The sequence below is a fragment of the Carassius auratus genome, linkage group LG44F, assembly GCF_003368295.1.
Source record: "Carassius auratus strain Wakin linkage group LG44F, ASM336829v1, whole genome shotgun sequence".
NCBI lineage: Eukaryota > Metazoa > Chordata > Actinopteri > Cypriniformes > Cyprinidae > Carassius > Carassius auratus.
In genome coordinates this window covers 5,587,126-5,604,929 of record NC_039298.1, presented here as the reverse complement: position 1 = coordinate 5,604,929, position 17,804 = coordinate 5,587,126, and the positions used below count along the sequence as shown (strand labels likewise).

Genomic DNA, 17,804 nt, shown 5'->3' with positions numbered 1-17,804 from the left:
GCTGCTGGTCAAAAAACCAGAAATCGAGGGGTTATGACATCACTGGCAGGCGACACAATGAAACTATGGACACGGCCTGTGTCACTAGTTCAAATTGCTTATTTCTCTTGAATTAAACATTATTTGAAACATTTGGGATAATGTAAATACACAAGTCAGCAAAATATAACACTGTTCTACTGGTTTTTGGATATTTAATAAATAAATCGTACATATTGTGCCTCTAAAGAAATATGCCAGGTTTAATACGAGGCGGGCTCAATCGAAAGCATTTGTGGCATGATGCTGATGACCACAAAACTGAATTTAACATACAGTGAGGCACTTACAACGGAAGTCAATCCATAGAGATTTTCAATAGAATTGCACCAAGATGTAAACAGTATTTGGGTTAAGATTTTAGTGTGGAAAAACAGAAAGAATTATGTTTTTTATTTTTTATGAAATTATAAGATTCACGTTTCTGCTTTTAAATCCTCTAAAAATGGACCCCATTTTGAAAACAATGGATGAGTTGAAATTATTTTCTGTGGAAATCAACATTAAATGCTGACAGTTGAACCCAATTTAAATGAAACCCAGATTATTCCTTCAATAATTATGGAACATTCATACTAAGAATGATAACGATAAAGCGAAGTATAATGACACCTATTTAAGCATCCACACCAAAGCAGGATAACATTTTTAAGCACACACTGAAGTTTTGTCCTCTGCCACTTTAAATGTTTGAGGTCCTCAAAGCAGGATGGATTCTGATTGGCTATCAATGTTTTTATCATTCATCAGCTGGGCAAAATCTTTTTTAAGTGATTCCGGTGATATTGCTCCTTTCTTTCTCATTATCGTTATAGTTGTGGTGTGGACTGCTGTTATTATATATTTTTTAATTTTATTAAGAACAATATTTAAACAATTTTTTTGTTATCATTGTCCTTAGTGTGAACAGGCCTTTATAATTTGATAAGATGCTAAACATTTCAGATTTGATAATTAAAAGGTGGGAAAGGGTATAAGTGCTTTATTGTACCCAATAAAATCCCTCCTCGTTACGGATTTGATGAATTTGAACAAAATAATTAGATGTACATATCTGATTTATTATGCCTCCTCCTGCCTGATTGTTTTTTAGTCTAGTTATTGAAGACTTAAAGTGCCCTGCCATACTAATAAGTCAGCCAGTAGCTGAAATAACAAAAAAACGACAAGAAAGAAAAGATGACATGGTTGAATGAGCCAAGCTTCTGAGCGCCTTGGCAAGCCTGGGAGGCCCTGGCCCCTTAAGCACTCATATCTAGTAACTTCATTTAATGCATTCAGCAGGGATCAGCAGACAAGCGGAAGGGAGACAGAAAAAAAAAGAGAAACATTCAAAAGCAAATGTTCTCTGGTATAAGGTTCGGCGAGTTATCGAGCAGTAAAAACAGCATGAAGAAATTAAACATAATCTTTCACGCCATTTCAGGGATAGACAGGATTTATTCCACTAGTTATAATAAAATGTGTTCTTCTCTGTGTCTTTGAGGAAACCATACTGCCATTTCAAAGTGATACAAAATAACAGTAGCTCGGAGTGCCTAAAAGTGGAGGTTGATCTCCGCAGCCATTGCCTTTTCTTTTTCTCACCCACTTTTTATTTTCCACCAGAGGTCATATTCACACTCTGATGCCTGCCATCGGGAACAAACACTCGTGCTTCCCTTCAACAGACACCAGCCACTTCCACCCCCATTTACTTTTCCTTCAGACACACACACACACACACACACTCCATCAGCTGACAGCCTCGCTCTGCTAGCAGACGAAAAAACCTTGACATCAATTTGCTGGATGCCATTTTAGCACTCTGCTACTTTCGGATGACACTATTTTACAAGTTTTGAGACATGAGGGGTGAAAACAAGCAGAAATCACAGAACGACTGTAACCAAACCCTCTTTGACTATAAAAACGACTGAATTTAAATGTATTTCACGGTTTCAACCAATTCAACAATGACTCACAAAGGAAATGTAATGGGTTTCAGCCACAATGGAGTTACACATATTGTTAGAGAGGTTTGGATCAGTTTGTAGTACGCCAATAAACATTTTCATATAACATCTCATCAAGGGATTCCAGAGTAATCTGTGCTGTTTGACACAGTAAAACATTACAAGCATCCTCTGTTAAATAGTAGTTAAAGAGATAACTGCCTTCCAAACCATTATTTAACATTATAAACAGCAGAAGAAGAAAGTAAAAGCCTTCTGATGTGAGGCAGGAACGCTTCATTTCATTGAGAGATTGCCCTGTGGCAAGCCCTGCATAGCTGTTTACTTTTCTATTCATCCATATTTGGCAGGCTTGTGAAACCTCAAACCCTGCGACACTCCGCCGAGGTTATTTAGCGTATTGCCAAGGTACACAAACTCATAAAAATCCATCTTTCAAGGGACAGTTAGATTCAAAAGCCATCACATTAGGAAAAAGCAACAAGCATGTGTTGCTGTCACCCGGCAAACAAATTAGATCAGGGAACGTGAAGGGGAGGTCTATGTGTCTGTCTTCTCACGAAATTACACAGTGCTGAGCTCGCTGAGAGACGAGTGGCAAACCTGACTACTTTTCAGCTTCATGCGTAGACTCGTACTCAGATCTAAATGAGTGGTTACTTCTGAAAACAAGGCGTTTGGCCAGATTCATACACGAGCGCTTGCAGATTTTTAAGTATATATGAAGCTCCCGTGTGGACGCCTTGAATTTTCTCTTTGTTTGCCGGTGGTAAATAGTCCATCAGGGCAGAAAGCCCTCCCTTTCTGCTCTCTCTAACTCCTTGCTCAACACACACACACACACACACACACACACACACACACACACACACACACACAAGCCTCCCCAGGTGCTACTTCACTCACTCCCTGACTGTACATATATTAAGAGCACTCACTAAGGCTGTCTGAGGATGTGCATTTGTCTAAGTTAACAAAAGTTATTAAAAGTAAAATACTTGTTTAAACAACTGATTCTAAATAATTAAAATAAATATATAAGCAAAAGCTGAATAAATAAATAAGAGTTAAAAGCAAAATTATCTTATATTAGATATATAAAAATTATATATATATATATACACATATAAAAGGCAAAAAATAACAAATCTATTTTTATTATCCAACTGAAAATAAATAAACAGGTTAAAAATTAACACAAATAAAAGACCTGAATTTATCCATTTGAATATGTATAAAATTAAGACACACAAAAAAATAAATAAACCCTTCACAAATTCATGCCTCCACCTCTCTCGGATTTTAAAGGGTAAAACAAAAGGAAGTGAATTGAGGTTGTGCTTTCAGCTCCTCTGTCCAGATCCATTAGCTCAAGCCGCTAGTGTCTGCCATGTGAGAAGGCACGTCCACACGACTGGAGTCTTTCATTCTGCCACCCACTGGACAGTATGAGGAACCGCACCACAGGTCCTGTCTCATAAAAACATGGGAGACACACAAAAATTCTCCTGGATGTTATAAAAGTAGTAACGTGCATTCATGTCGTGCTGGAATGTGGAGTTTGATGACTTTTACAGCAGTGGGAAATTCTGAAACTGCTGTTGGTGATTCATTGTTTACTTCTCACTTCAGGCGCCAATGCCAAGTTGCTACCATCAGCCCTACCCAAAACAGAACAAGATGTTTTTGGTGACTAACAAACCACTTATAACTTACATACTGTACGCTGCCACACTATACAGCGAACAAAAAAATTCAATAAACTGCGAAGCAATTAGCAACGCACACTCGCTGTTAGATTGTAAATATTTGCTTGGAAATCAAAAAGGAGAAAAAAAGGGGGAAAAGTATTTATCGGGTATATTACCATCTTAAAGCTGAAAAGCTTAAAGCAAAGCATTAAGGCTATTGTCACACAGTTAATGCTCTCAGCAGTATCTCACACTGTTGTTTCAGCAGTCGTCGTGCCCTAGGCTGAGCTTACCAGCTGGAAAAGCATTCACATGCAGATGAGATCGTAGTTTTGGCAAGGTGTGATTATCATACTTCCCTCGCCTTGTCCTAAGATCTCACTGTCAGGTTTTCACCCTCCGTGCACCCACGTAACACCAGTCACAGGAGAGTGAAGAAGAATGATAACAAAACGGGTCCGTCTTAGATGTAGTGCCTTTAAACGCTCACAGGAAATACAGAGGGAGCATTGTTCACCCTTTACTGCAGGTACATTCCTCCAGATGGTGCAAAACAAATCCCACAATACCAGCTACACGAGCCTAGCTGAGTGAAACGGTGTCACAGTCGCTCCGCTGGGGCGCTGAATCATCCTGAACGCTGACATCTTTCCAGCACTGCTCTCAAAGCTGAAGTCAGCATGCATTTAGGGCAGTCATGTATGTGTGTGGACTCGTGAATCTGGAGCAAAGACATCATGACAGTTGTCTCCGTAGCCTGTCCTCATGTCGCAATGGATTTCTCACTTATCTATCTGCATGCTATCGTTAAGAAAGTATGATGGGGCCATGTTTAGTGATGTAAGAAACGTATGAGATAAGACACAAAAGCGGTCTTAAATGAATTTAAAAACAAGGCGGTTATAGGAATAATAGATCAATCAAAAATGACAATTCTGCCATTTATAATGTTGTTGAAAACCTGACTTTATTTCTAATATAATAACTGAAGAAAATATCTTAAAGAAGGTTTTGTTTATAAGATTTAAGTCAAAAACAACACTGGACTCGATTGAGTTTCATTATATGGAAAAATAACAACCGAGACATTTCTCAAAATATCTTCTTTTGTGTTTCACAGGAAAACAAAAATCAGTTATACATTTTTGGGTAAATTTCAGTTGCTCATTCCTACAGTGAAGGACAGTAAAAGCTAAGAAGAAGGAGAAACCGAGAGAAAGAGAGGGAGGTGTAACGAAAAAAAGGGAGACATAGCCAGCAGAAAGCCAATTATCAAACTCATTAAGAAAACCGCTCTGGTGCTTTAAGATGCACTGCCTCTATATCATTGCTGGATTTATTACAATCGTTTGCATCCACTGATGCAGCCTGTCACTTTTTCAACTAGCTAACTGGAGGGGTCACATCAAAACAATCACATGCATCACACATACTGGGTCGGCATGCGGTGTGGGCGGGCATTGAGAACGGACAGAAGCGGTATGGTCGTGTTTGTCATGCTAAACAGGGTGGGGTCAATCGAACATTATTACAAGGACACACACAAGGGACTGTTAGCATGATGAGGTTTAAAGCAGTGATTCCCAACCAGGACTACAGTGGTACTTAAACAGGATCAAGGGAGATAAAAAAATAAAAAAAAGATCAGCAAAAAAAGATTCTCTCTCTCGCTCTCGCTCTCGCTCTCGCTCTCTCTCTCTCTCTCTCTCTCTCTCTCTCTATATATATATATATATTTACACACACACATACACATTACAGTAGTGCATATACATTTATTTTTCAATTCAATTTTATATTTTTTTATGATACAATTTTCAAAAACTGTTGAGAATCACTGCTTTTAAAAGAGGATGTGAACAAATAGTGTGTGTTAATTGAGTCAAACAGAAGGGAGTTCAGGGAAGCATCAGAGGCATAAAACAAGGAGATGTTAGAAAAGAAACAGCTGGATTTACAGCTGTAATGGTGACTAACCTTGACTGCGTCTCCGAGGACCCGAAGCCCTCTTTACAGGCATTCACAGTACACAATCTGGGAGAAGCAGAAAAACAGACAAAAGAAAAGAAAGGAAGGAAGGAAATAAATCATGAATGCATGAGCGAGCAAGTGAATAAAAGCAAGCATTAAATGAAGAAACAGCATCTAGCCATCGCAGCTTTATGCACACGAGGAAACAAACCAAAGATGAATGCATCACCTGGAATTAACGCTGAGGATTTATTTACTGCTGTCATAAACAATGGGGTGGGGGGGGGACTAATCCCAAACATTTCACACGGGAGAGACAGTGTTCCCTTTATCTGAGTGTGTGTATATTGTGCTAAGGTAATATTTAGCAAGCCCTTGACCAAAAGTGGGAGGAAAACTACATTTACTGGTTGTTTCCGCTTCGGATTTGTTGTGTGTGTACAGTTTTATAACCAAAAAATAATAATACAGCTCCGTTTGCCCAACACACCCCTGTGACATGGCCGTTGGTCTGGTGAACCACCTCTGAGCCTCTGGGACATCTGCTCCACAGAATTAAAGCATTTAACCCACTGCCATTACTACAGATTAAGGTTATTAACGCCCAGGATTAGATCACTGTATTAAAAACACTGGGCTTTTTCCTCCTAAACAGCTGCATGTTCATGTCTGTCAATATCGGTTTATCTCTCTCAGTGCAGGAGTAAATGTAAACTTAACAACACATTATGCTAGATAGTTCATCCAACAATTTATATTGTTATTTTTTATTCTCCCTTATGTCTTTCAAAACTGGTATAACTGACTGACTTTCCTCTGTGTATCACAAAAGAAGACAGTATGAGAAATGTCACAGAATGTGTGTTTTTGTTCATACAACAGAAGTCAATGGGGTCCCAAACTGTCTGGTTAAATAATACTTGCTCTTTAAAATATCTTCTTTTGTGTTCCACGGATGAAAGTCAGTCATACAGGTTTTGAAGATATGAAGGTGAGTAAATGATGACAATTTTCATTTTCTGTTCATGTTCTGAAGCATGATAGTAAAGTTGTTATTGTTAACTAAAACAAAAAAACAAAACAAAATATTTAAAAATGTGTTTTTTATTCAATAAAAACTAGTACTAGAAAGCTAGTATTCCATTCTGCACACAGCCTCTTTCTTCCTCCAGTCATCACTTGATATTGATCCACAGACGCATGGCTGTCGAGCACAAAGATGAAAAATAACCTGACCGAGAGAGGCTCGGATAGAAAGGACGCTTCAGCCTTGATTTGAGTAGGTCTCATTTTTAGAGTATATTTATTACTGATGAGCTGGTTTGTTTTTGTCAGCCACAGTCACCGATTTGTCATGGATAGAGCAGAAAAAAATAATGATCTTGACACAAAGAAAATATGAAACAGCATTTGCAATGCATTTACCCTCTGAGATGTGACATATTTGAATACAGTGAATCAGTGTAAAACCATTCTCACGTGCAGTGATGCACTGAATGAAATGTGACACTTTATGCAAAAATGGTGTTACAATTGATTTACACAAATTCATTGGCTTGCGTTTCATCATCTGGCTCAAAGAGATTTATTAAAGGAATAGTTTACACTCACTTTAACTTCCTTTGGCCACAAAAACATTTAAAAGGTTGTGCTGTTATTTCATTATGTAATTACAAAAGAGACTGAAGCATTTCAGCTGCAAAAAAACGTATATAAAAGTTTCATAAATCATAAGTCATTATGAATTTTGCAATATAATTAATGTTTTCTGAAGCCATCCAACAGCTTTGTTTAAGGAAATAACTGAAACTTATTTCTAAACTGATCATGTTTCACTCTTTAACTTCAGATGAGTTTGTGAATTAGTTCACTGGAAACATCTGACTCAGAAGTATTATTCATTTATGAATCAGACACTGTGCCATCGACACGCCAAAAAGAGGTGTGACTGATGTCGAATAACAACTGGTCTGTTTCTCACACAAAGCTATCATTTCACTTCAAAAGACTGAAGAAAGAGTACAAGTCATATGGACCACGTTCACAGTGCTTCTGAAGCTTTAAAGCAGCAGTCTCTTGTTTGTTAAAATTGCAGTCTTTAAAATTTTGCTCAGAATGAAAGTCATACAGGTTTGGAGCTACATGACAGTGTGAAAATGATGACAGAAGTTTCATTTCTGGTTGAACTACGATTGTCAATTTGAATTTGAAGTTATCTTTAAGAGACACATCCAGGGTTGAGTATAAATGCCTGAAAACACGCTGATGAATTAAACCTGAGCCGCTCAGTTCACTAAGTGCAGCAAATCTGTGAATGACTGAATGGCTGAAAACAACTGACCTCTTTTTAAAGCAGCTTCAATCTCATTATGCAACTCATCTATCTTTTTCTCTCTAAACTGTCTCTTTTACTTCCTCTTCAGAATCAGCTTTAGAAATTGTTCACCTCCCCGCCTGCTTCTCTGGCTGATTTCAAACTCTACTGACAGCTCTCATGACTAAGGCTCTCATGTCAAACACCATTATATCAGCCATCCATTCACTCCAGTAACACTGCTTTAGTGACATTTTCAAGCACTTAGCAGTGCTGCAGTACGGTCTATGCTACCTCTTATTTCAACTCAGCAGCCGTCAGAAAACCGACATTATTCAAAAATGAAATCTAGATTGTACTTAAAAAAAAAAGAAAAAGCAGGAGGAAAGTGATATTATAGGTTTAAATGCTCCTGCTTTAACTAGATCAGTGTGATTTAATTCTAATGCTCTCGGACAAAAGCTGCTAGCGGCTTTTTTAAACCACAGCCAGTGGTCTCCGTTTGGCCACAGGTCGCAAAGCATCTCGGGTGGATTGTCAGATCAAAAAAATAGAGTTTCAATGCTTGAGGAAAACACATTATTAAAAAAAAAACGACTTAACCCAACAACACTTATATTGGAAAATAAGAATTCCCAATATTTCACTCCGAGGCATGCACTTCGGTCATCGGATTTGACCTGGGAGAATCTAACGGAAAGAACACAGATAAACTTCTGATTAGCCTGTATTATGGGGCAGCTCTAACCTTTGTGAAATGGACTGCCAGCTGAGAGAGAAAAGTGCCACAACAAGCCTCCCGCTCCCTATTAAGTAAGTGCTCGGAGCAGTGAGCCTTGCACATCCATCAGCACACAATGACACACAGTCCTGCCATCCACCAGCCTCCCTCTTCTTCTTTTTCTCTGAGAAAGAGGTGTCGTGTTCACTCAGTTCATCTGTTTTAGATGGTGACAGGAGATTATTCAAAATTGTGAGTGCTGGTGGCTACGAGGCGGTAATACAACACTTGAAAACACAAATAAGCACTGATGACAGACAAAACTGTGCACGCCAATACTCAATGATCCTTCAAAAACAAAACGTATGCAAATAATGAAAGGTCTTTAAAAGGTTTAAGATGCTAGCTTCTCACAAAGCAAAAACACTCACTCAGAATTGATAAGAGACACATTAAAATGCAGTAGTGTAAAACTCAACAGCATGATGTTGATGTTATGGTGGGTGCGGGGGTTTCCAGGGCATTATGGTTAGCAAGGTTTCTGGAGTGTTTTTAGATTAATTCTAGGAAGTTCTGGCGATTTGCATAGTGTTCCAACTTCAAAACAGCCCCTACAAATAACAGTGTATAACAAAAATAATAATAATAATAATATATTTATATGTGACCTTGGACCACAAAACAAGTCTTAAATGGTTAGTTCACCCAAAAATTATTTCATTAATAATTCACCCTCATGTTGTTCCAAGCCCGTAAGACCTCCGTTCATCTTCGGAACACAGTTTAAGATTTTTTAGTCCGAGAGCTTTCTGTCCCTCCACTGAAAATATATGTACGGTAGCCTATACTGTCCATGTCCAGAAAGGAAAGAAAAACATCATCAAAGTCGTCCATGTGACATCAGAGAGTCAGTTAGAATTTGATGAAGCATCGAAAATAAATTTTGGTCCAAAAAGAACAAAAATTGTCTGCTGTGAGTGCGTTCACGACGCTGCTAATGTAAGACAATGTTGACGTGTTATCTTTGTTATTTGGGCGCACCAGAAAACATGTCAGCAGTGCCGTACGTCAACAATCACTGCAGTCACACTCACAACAGACTCCGAAGAAAAGACAATGCGGAATAAAGTCGTCATTTTTGGACCAAAATGTATTTTCGATGCTTCAACAAATTCTAACGGACCCTCTGATGTCACATGGACTACTTTGATGATGTTTTTCTTACCTTTCTGGACATGGACAGTATACCGTACACACAGCTTCAATGGAGGGACTGAGAGCTCTCGGACTAAATCTAAAATATCTTAAACTGTGTTCCAAAGATAAAAAGAGGTCTTACAGGTTTTGGAGTCATTAATGACATAATTTTCATTTTTGGATAAACTAACCCTCAGTAAGTCGCTGGGGTATATTTGTAGCAATAGCCAAAATACATTGTACTGGGCTCTTAACAACAACAAAAATGAGTAAGGAGCTATTGGCTCCTAAAAGAAAAAAACTAATGATTTTTTTAGGTGCCACAGAATAAACGTGTTTTATTTATTTTATCATTATTATTTAATTTTTTTACATTTTAACATTTCAACCATACTGTCATGTGTTTATGTCTCATATTTTCTTGAATTTATCAGCATTTTAATCCAACTTGTAGATACACTTACACGTACATACAAAGAATTGTTCTTTACACAGAACCTGTAGCAATATCGTGGACCATAAGCATCACTTGTCCACTGAGTGTAGTTTGGGATCCTCCTCAATGCATCCTGTAAATGTTGTCATACACTCTTAAAAACAAAGGTGCTTCACGATGTTATAGAAGAACCCCGGGTCCCCCCTAAAAATATGATAAAAAAAAACACGCTGTGAATGTAAATATTGTTTTATACTTAATAATACAAATTTGCGTGCGAGGGAAGAGATTTGCGCTAAACGTGCCGACCAGCTGAGCTGTGTTTAGCCGGTGTTTGTCAGCGCTGCTGTGCGGCAGACATGAAGGACTGTTTGAAACCCTTTTGTCCACTAAAAATTGAATGGGCATCATCTCAGTTTAATACACGAACATAACAAAAGATGTGATCGTAAAAGAATCAGGAAATTACATTACAAGCAAATATTTAGGTTATAACTAGGGCTGCAACTAACGATTATTTTGATAATCGATTAATCTGTCGATTATTTTTACGATTAATCGGTTAATCGGTTTATGTACTTATATTTTAGTTTTTCCCATTTTTTCCCCAAGTAAATTATTAATAAAGGGTCTTTATCATTCAGCATAGATTTTTAAGAGATTTTAACCATACTGCATTGTCATATCCTCATCAAAAATATACCTGGAATTGTTTTATTATGTTAGTAATCCTTTGTAGAACTCTTCTGCAATCAAAACACTGACCCATACTCTAGCAAAATCACAAGGAGATTTCAAATATTGTTTTCACCAAGGCAGTCCTTAGAGCTCCTAAAGTAGTTTAACATCCCAAACAAAGCTTAAGGAATCTTTGAGAACATATTTTTCACGAAGTATAAGGATAAAACAGAATAAAATTGCAGTGCATTGTATTTTATTATTTACTGGGAAAAAGCTTTATAGCTTATGCTGTGAAATTGTAAACAATCCTTCGAAAAAAAAGTGCCAATGGCATGAAACCTGAATGGAACTCACAATTTAAAGTAAAATCCATCAGAAGGTTGTCCAGAAAAAAAAAACATTTACCTCTCTCATTCAGTCATAATTAGGCTGCAAGTCTGAATTATGAACTGGTAAACGACAAACTGATCACATAACATGTTTGTAAAGCTTTAAATGTTAACTGTTAAAAAGCAATGTTATCAGCTTTTATGACTAAACATTTGCAAACAACCTTGTACTGGAGAATCTGCACAAATAAAATTCTTAGGGGCCGTTCACATATCGCACCTAAAAACGCGTGGAAAACGCTAGTCGCGCCGCTTTTTCCTTCTTTCCAAAGCGCTCGGGCAGAAGCGCCCATGAGGCGTCTGCCTTTGCTAAGCAACCATGACGTGCTCTCTCCATGACGTGCCCTCTCCATGAAGACCCGGAAATTTCAGCAAAGGATAAATGGATGCGGTGTGGACGCGCCTGGAAAAACGGGCGCATCGCACCGCATGCGTGTCGCGACCGCGTCGCTTCCATTATGAGTGCATACTGCGCGCCTACATAGGAAATAACGAACTTGAGCACGCAAAAGACACGATATGTGAACGGCCCCTTAAACAGTTCAGTAGTGCAGAGTTTACAGGTTACTCTTTATTTTAAAGGCTCAAAGTAACTTCCCGCTGAATGCTGCAGAGACGCTGTTCGGAAAGCACGTGACATAAAACGAGGCCAGCTATTGGCTATTCGCTACTTCACCTGCAGTACTGGCTGAGTAAAACCTCCGGTGGCTCATTACTGCCACACTTTGGTCACCGCAGATTTGAAATATGCACTAAATGAGCCACTTATGGCAAATAAAATTTATTTAGCGACGAATCGATTATTAAATTAGTTGACAACTATTTTAATAATCGATTTTAATCGATTAAATCGATTCGTTGTTTCAGCTCTAGTTATAACACGTAAATACATTGTCCTAGTCGCCAGTGGTGACCTCAGCAAGAACTTCACTCACAATTTAATATTTTTATAAGGTCAAGTAGTGTGTATATAAACTCTGGAACACATTCAAGGAATCACTAATCTTCAAAGTACAAACTGTGAGGGATGTATTACGATCCAAATGAAATACTTGGAGTTAGGGGTTTGTTCAAGTATGAGCAATAGCAACTGTGATGCTTGCCTTAGCAAGTACCACTAATAAACAAATTTGATTGGCTATAAAGAATGACCTTTTATTATGCGAAATGACACTTAGATGTAGGCCAAATATGTCATCAAATTCAAATCATTCTCTTCCTATTAGATGTGGAGCAGAACAGAGTGCACTTATCATGCACAGTCTTAATTATTTCATTTAATGTCACGACGAGAAATAGTGGCCAATTTTCAATTTGACAATTACCAACTGGCCTTAAAATAAACAGACAAAAGACGAGACGGACAAGAATTGTTCCAAGTCAATCAAACACCCGCCCACAGCCCACAGAGCCTGACCCTCTCCTACACCAGCGCCTCACGCTGCAAATAAATACAAATTATCCCTCTGCACCATGCTTATTCAGTCCAGGCTAATAGCAGTGCTCTAGCACCCGGGCCCAATGGCTGACATTTAACATTCCTTGGCAGCAGAGACGGAGGGGGAAGAAATGAACCCACTTATGCACCTCGACACGGTGCCCTCTACAGGAAAATAAAAACACAGCTTTCACTTACTCCCAGCCTGCACGCTGAGCCTTATACATCACCCCGGCTACAGAGGAGACTGATCCAAGGTCAGCTCCATTTCCTCACTGTGCTATTTTCTATCACAATCACCGTGCGAGGCCTGAAGAGTCACACTAACAAAATCATCTGCACGGAGATGGTACAGACCGCAGACCACTCCAGGCACTTTTATTCAAGCTACTGACTCCGCTACATGAAAGTAAATAGGGTTAGCATGCAAATGAACACTGGGCTAAACAGACTATAGGTGATGTAGACCTGAATCTGATCAAACTACCACAGCACGTCTGAATTTGAACTAAACATTAAAAAGCTACAGGATTGAGCAGATTTTTACCTAAAGTGACTCAATGAGGGACCATAGTCTGCTTGTATGTCACAAGCAAACACATTAATGCGGAGCAGTGTGCATGCTGATTGCTTGGCTGAGCAGTTGGTGTGTGTTTGGATGTGTGTGGGTAAAGCTCTGGAGTCATCACAGTAATTCACGGTAGGTTAACACTCAAAGTGCCCTGGGAAATAACATTTCAGCTACATAACGCTTACTTAACACAACGCTGGTTACTCATACCAAAGCCAGCGTTTCTTAATGCGGTCCAACGCTGTAAATGACCAGAGCGAAAGCCAGATAAAGCAAAAACTCTGATGCCCATAATGCAGGTTGTTAATCTGCAACAGAAAGAAATGGGAGGATGACGAAAATAAATCTTTATGCCTGATTAAGAGAAGTAACTGGGATTTAGATTGGTTTCACATTTGCGAGATGCGATGTGAGATTCAAAGAATATGGAGCTCTTTGCAGGCCGTTTATTCAGACATAAGCAGTAATGCAGAATACAAGATATACTGATAAGATAATAATACATACTATGTTATGGACAATAGGTGATAAATGATACTAAAAATCAATATTATTTAGTCTAATTAAATTAAAAATTAAAAACTGAAAACTAAAATCAAATGCTTCAAGTGAGTTTAGGCATCACATTATCATAATTTAATATATAATATAATCCAATCCCAGTCATTGAATATTAAGAAGCTACAGGGAAATGCACAGAATTTCTCAAGGACAGGGCTTCAAATGTATCAGAAATACACAAACACACACACACACACATACACACACACACACACACACACACACACTGTAAACAGACTGTATAGTCCTTGCTGATATAAACTTCTTAAACTGCTTATTGTACATATATATTTTATATGTACAATAAGCAGCATAATTAAAAAGTGGAGATCAGGTTAGAAAGCTCACAGTGTCAGAATGCCAAGTTTCGTTATGACAAGTAAATGGTAAATAAATTACTTTCGAGCGATTCTTTACTAAAGTGTGTATCAAATATGGAAGCTTAAATGAGCATGTGAGGTCCTAAAACAGACCTCCTTCATTATTTTCCTTTTAAAGTCTGCATGAACTGGAAGTTGCTGCCGACTTTATTTCAGTGACGTATTTCTAGCTGAAACAGAATACTGAATAGCCTTGAATAGTCGTGTTATAACCTAACTGTTGAAGGGGTGTTTTTTTTCTGCGGATTAACTTGTATGGATTAATCGTTTACATCAAGACTAGCAATGTGAGCTAGTACAGCAAATAAAGTCAATCTTGATTTCATGGTGACTTTAATAGTGGCTGGTAAACGTATTGGAAAGTGCATGCATACCGCCACCTACTGGGCACTAGCATGACAGCTGATGTAAAATAAAGATTGGGCTGAGGTGCGCTTATAACGATCACAAAAAAAAAAATCTTAATAGGCTCCGATCCCAATCCTTGACACCGGCTTGGGACATCACCATTTACCAGTGGTAATTTATGCATTACCAATTGAGAAAATTATCCGAGTTCACATTTACTGTACCACAGACCATTTCCAAGCGGATCTGACTGTAGTTCACTGTTGTGCATTAAGGCACAATGGTTCAATCTTACACCTCCTCCCATTTTGTCACCTCTTCTTTGCCGGGTCTTTCTTTCTTTCTCACTATCTATCACTCTCTTTTCACTTTCCAGCTTTGGCCCTTGTACCTCCCTCCTCTTATTCTCTCTAGCCTTCCTCCCTCCCCCATCCGTGATCTCTTAGGGTGAAGCACTACAGATGGAGAACATTTTGCAGCTGGCTAATTAAAGCAATCAGAAACTTCAATTAAATATCCAAAACACTGGACCTGTCAGCTATGTGGAATTCTTTCTGAACACAGGCTCCAACATGCTTTGTGTGCCATAAGCCTGTTCTGCATAATCCAGCATGAGGATGAGAGCTAGAGAGAGAGATTATGAATGAAATGGCTCTAAATGCCGAGAGGAATTCCTCACTGTGACCTCAACCCTCTGGCTTTTTCCTCTAAAGTACATTCCTTCATAAATCACCCACTTAAAACACAACATCCTGTAGCGTATGTCTCCACTTATTATACTGATCATCCAAACCACAGCGCTGAGAAAGTACATGGTTTAGGCCCTGTTGTTTTTGTTTTTTAAGTTAATAATATTGTAATGTACCAAATTAGAGGGTTCCCTGTATGTGTTTACTGTAAAGATTTTCAGATCTAGCAGCACAGATTCAGCAGTGATGGAGAACTGCTGCCGAAATGCAGTGACTATTCAGATCATCTGAAAAATAAATCATATTTTACTTGACTTGTGAAAGTGGGGTAACAGTCTATATTAAATGTGATGTAATAAAAAAGCTGTGCACCTTAAAATAATGGAAAAGAAACATCACTTTATTGAGTTGTGTTCAGAAGCTGAAGCCAAAATATACAAAGTGACTAGTGTAGCCTTATTCACAAACAAATTAGTCTACTCTTATGAGCCAGTTATGTTCAGTGAATTTAGACAAAAATGAATGAATCTTATGAAGATGTTCTTCTTATGTATATTTCAAAAAGGCTATACATTCAGTGGTTACTGATTTGAATCATTTGAAATCAAATTCTGAAACAAATTACTCTTAAAAGCCGGATTATTTTAAGTAAATCAAAACATACATTGCAATCAATGCAATGCATTTTTGAACAAATAAATTCTTCTGAACCTGTTCTTTTTACTGAACCAAAAACAAACAGGGCAACCATTGCAGACCAGTTCCAAAAACAACTGTGTCATCTTAAGACCAAGTTCTTTTAAGAGAATCAAAAACATACAGCGCAACCAGTACAGCCCAATTCCAGAAACAAATGACTATTGACTTGACTCTTTTAATGGCTTAAAAGGACAAGTTATCAATTTTATCAAATCTAAAACACTGTAAATAACAACATTAGATTTTTTTTTGTTTCAATATGCAAGCAAAGCTGAAAAATTTATCCTAAATTAAATGAATGGAACTGGACTGAACTGGGAAATCTGAATCAGCATAAAGAACAAATCTGCTTTTGTCAACAATAAACAATCTGTCTCCCATTTTCCCTTAAATTGCCAATTTATAAAGAAAATAAATTACTTTTGTCACTTTTCTTCATGTGTGAAGTAAAAACAGAAATTTCAATCTAATGACAGCTTTTAATAATCAGGAAGAAATAATTCACTGCTTAATTATCAGCTTATCGAAGCCAAAACTTCCTTGTCTGCACATACAGGGAGCAATACAACAGAATAAAAAATATTGTGTGTATTTACCCTTTCCTTGGGGGTTAGCCAAATGAGCACATCAATCCCATGAACCCCTATGCTCTCTCATCAGCACCTCGATATCCCTGCAGCTGACATCTAATCTGCTACTCTCCGGTGGGATGCTGGAATAGTCGCGGCCTGAGGCAGAAACCCGCAGGACCCACTTGATTAAACACAGCAGTTGGGGTTGGGATGAAGAATATAGCACCTGTCTTGACGCCTCCCATCATCACCCATAGCTACTAAATATTGCACAACACTAGTGATTACAGCAAATGTAATTAGCATTAGAAAAAAATGATATGTCTTTATTTTCTACATGATTCAGGATCAATACCACAGCAGAGATCATCAATATTTTTTACAGCCCGTTTTTTCAGGCAGAATTCAGACAGCTGGAGACAAACACAGAGAACGGCATCACCCCATGGACCAATGAGATCTCTGCCCCTTCCTGCCCTGGACTGCACGGTCTGTTTTCCACCTAAACAATAGGTGTCAAAACCTTCTGTCCGCTGATTTCCTCAAACGCCTCCCTCTCTTTCTCATTTCAGATGTTGGCTGTCTTTCTCTGTGATAACTGCTGCACTAACACATCTATTTCAGCACGGCTCCAGGGCTGGGTTTCCAAACAGGCTCAGGTAAAGATAATCAAGATAACATGTAAGGAGCCGGACGGTGTAATGCCCAACTTAATCATCTCCTTTCCAGTGCCCTCTGTGGCCTTTAGGAGCTTCATTTCTGTCAGGATTCAGTGCACAAGAGGCCGTGTCAGGGGAGTTTACCCTCAATTAAGCCCAGGTAAAGTAATGCTCATTCTGGGGAGGTTGTGAATACATTACACCCTCCCGTCACCCTTTTGGCAGACTGGTCCAATGCATGTTGGATGTAAGGGGCTTTTTTTTTTCCTTTTCAAAACTGCAGGTGTAAAATTACACTTCTACCAAATGCTGTGCTTAAAAATGGCGGTGAGTGATTTTTCTCCATTAAGCTTGAGGGCTAAGCCAAATGCATTATCTGAATTCTCCTACAACCTGCTGAAATTACAGGTTCATCTGTAGCACTATTTCAGAACACTTATTAGTTTGTCTCAACGGACAAATAAAGTACTGCAAGTGTTTAACCTTTCTTCCC

At 38.4% G+C, this 17,804-nt stretch overlaps 1 protein-coding gene across 2 annotated transcripts in view; it reads right to left on the bottom strand.

Annotated features, from left to right (window-relative positions):
• LOC113068401 (arginine-glutamic acid dipeptide repeats protein-like) overlaps positions 1 to 17,804 on the bottom strand; it is a 144,431-nt gene that overhangs the window by 103,624 nt on the left and 23,003 nt on the right. The window contains exon 2 of one of the 2 annotated variants that reach the window (XM_026241176.1): positions 5,663 to 5,719. The exons of the other annotated variant lie outside the window; for it this stretch is intronic. The gene's annotated coding sequence lies outside the window, so the exon portion shown is untranslated. The remainder of the gene's footprint in view (positions 1 to 5,662; positions 5,720 to 17,804) is intronic. 2 annotated transcript variants of the gene reach the window in all.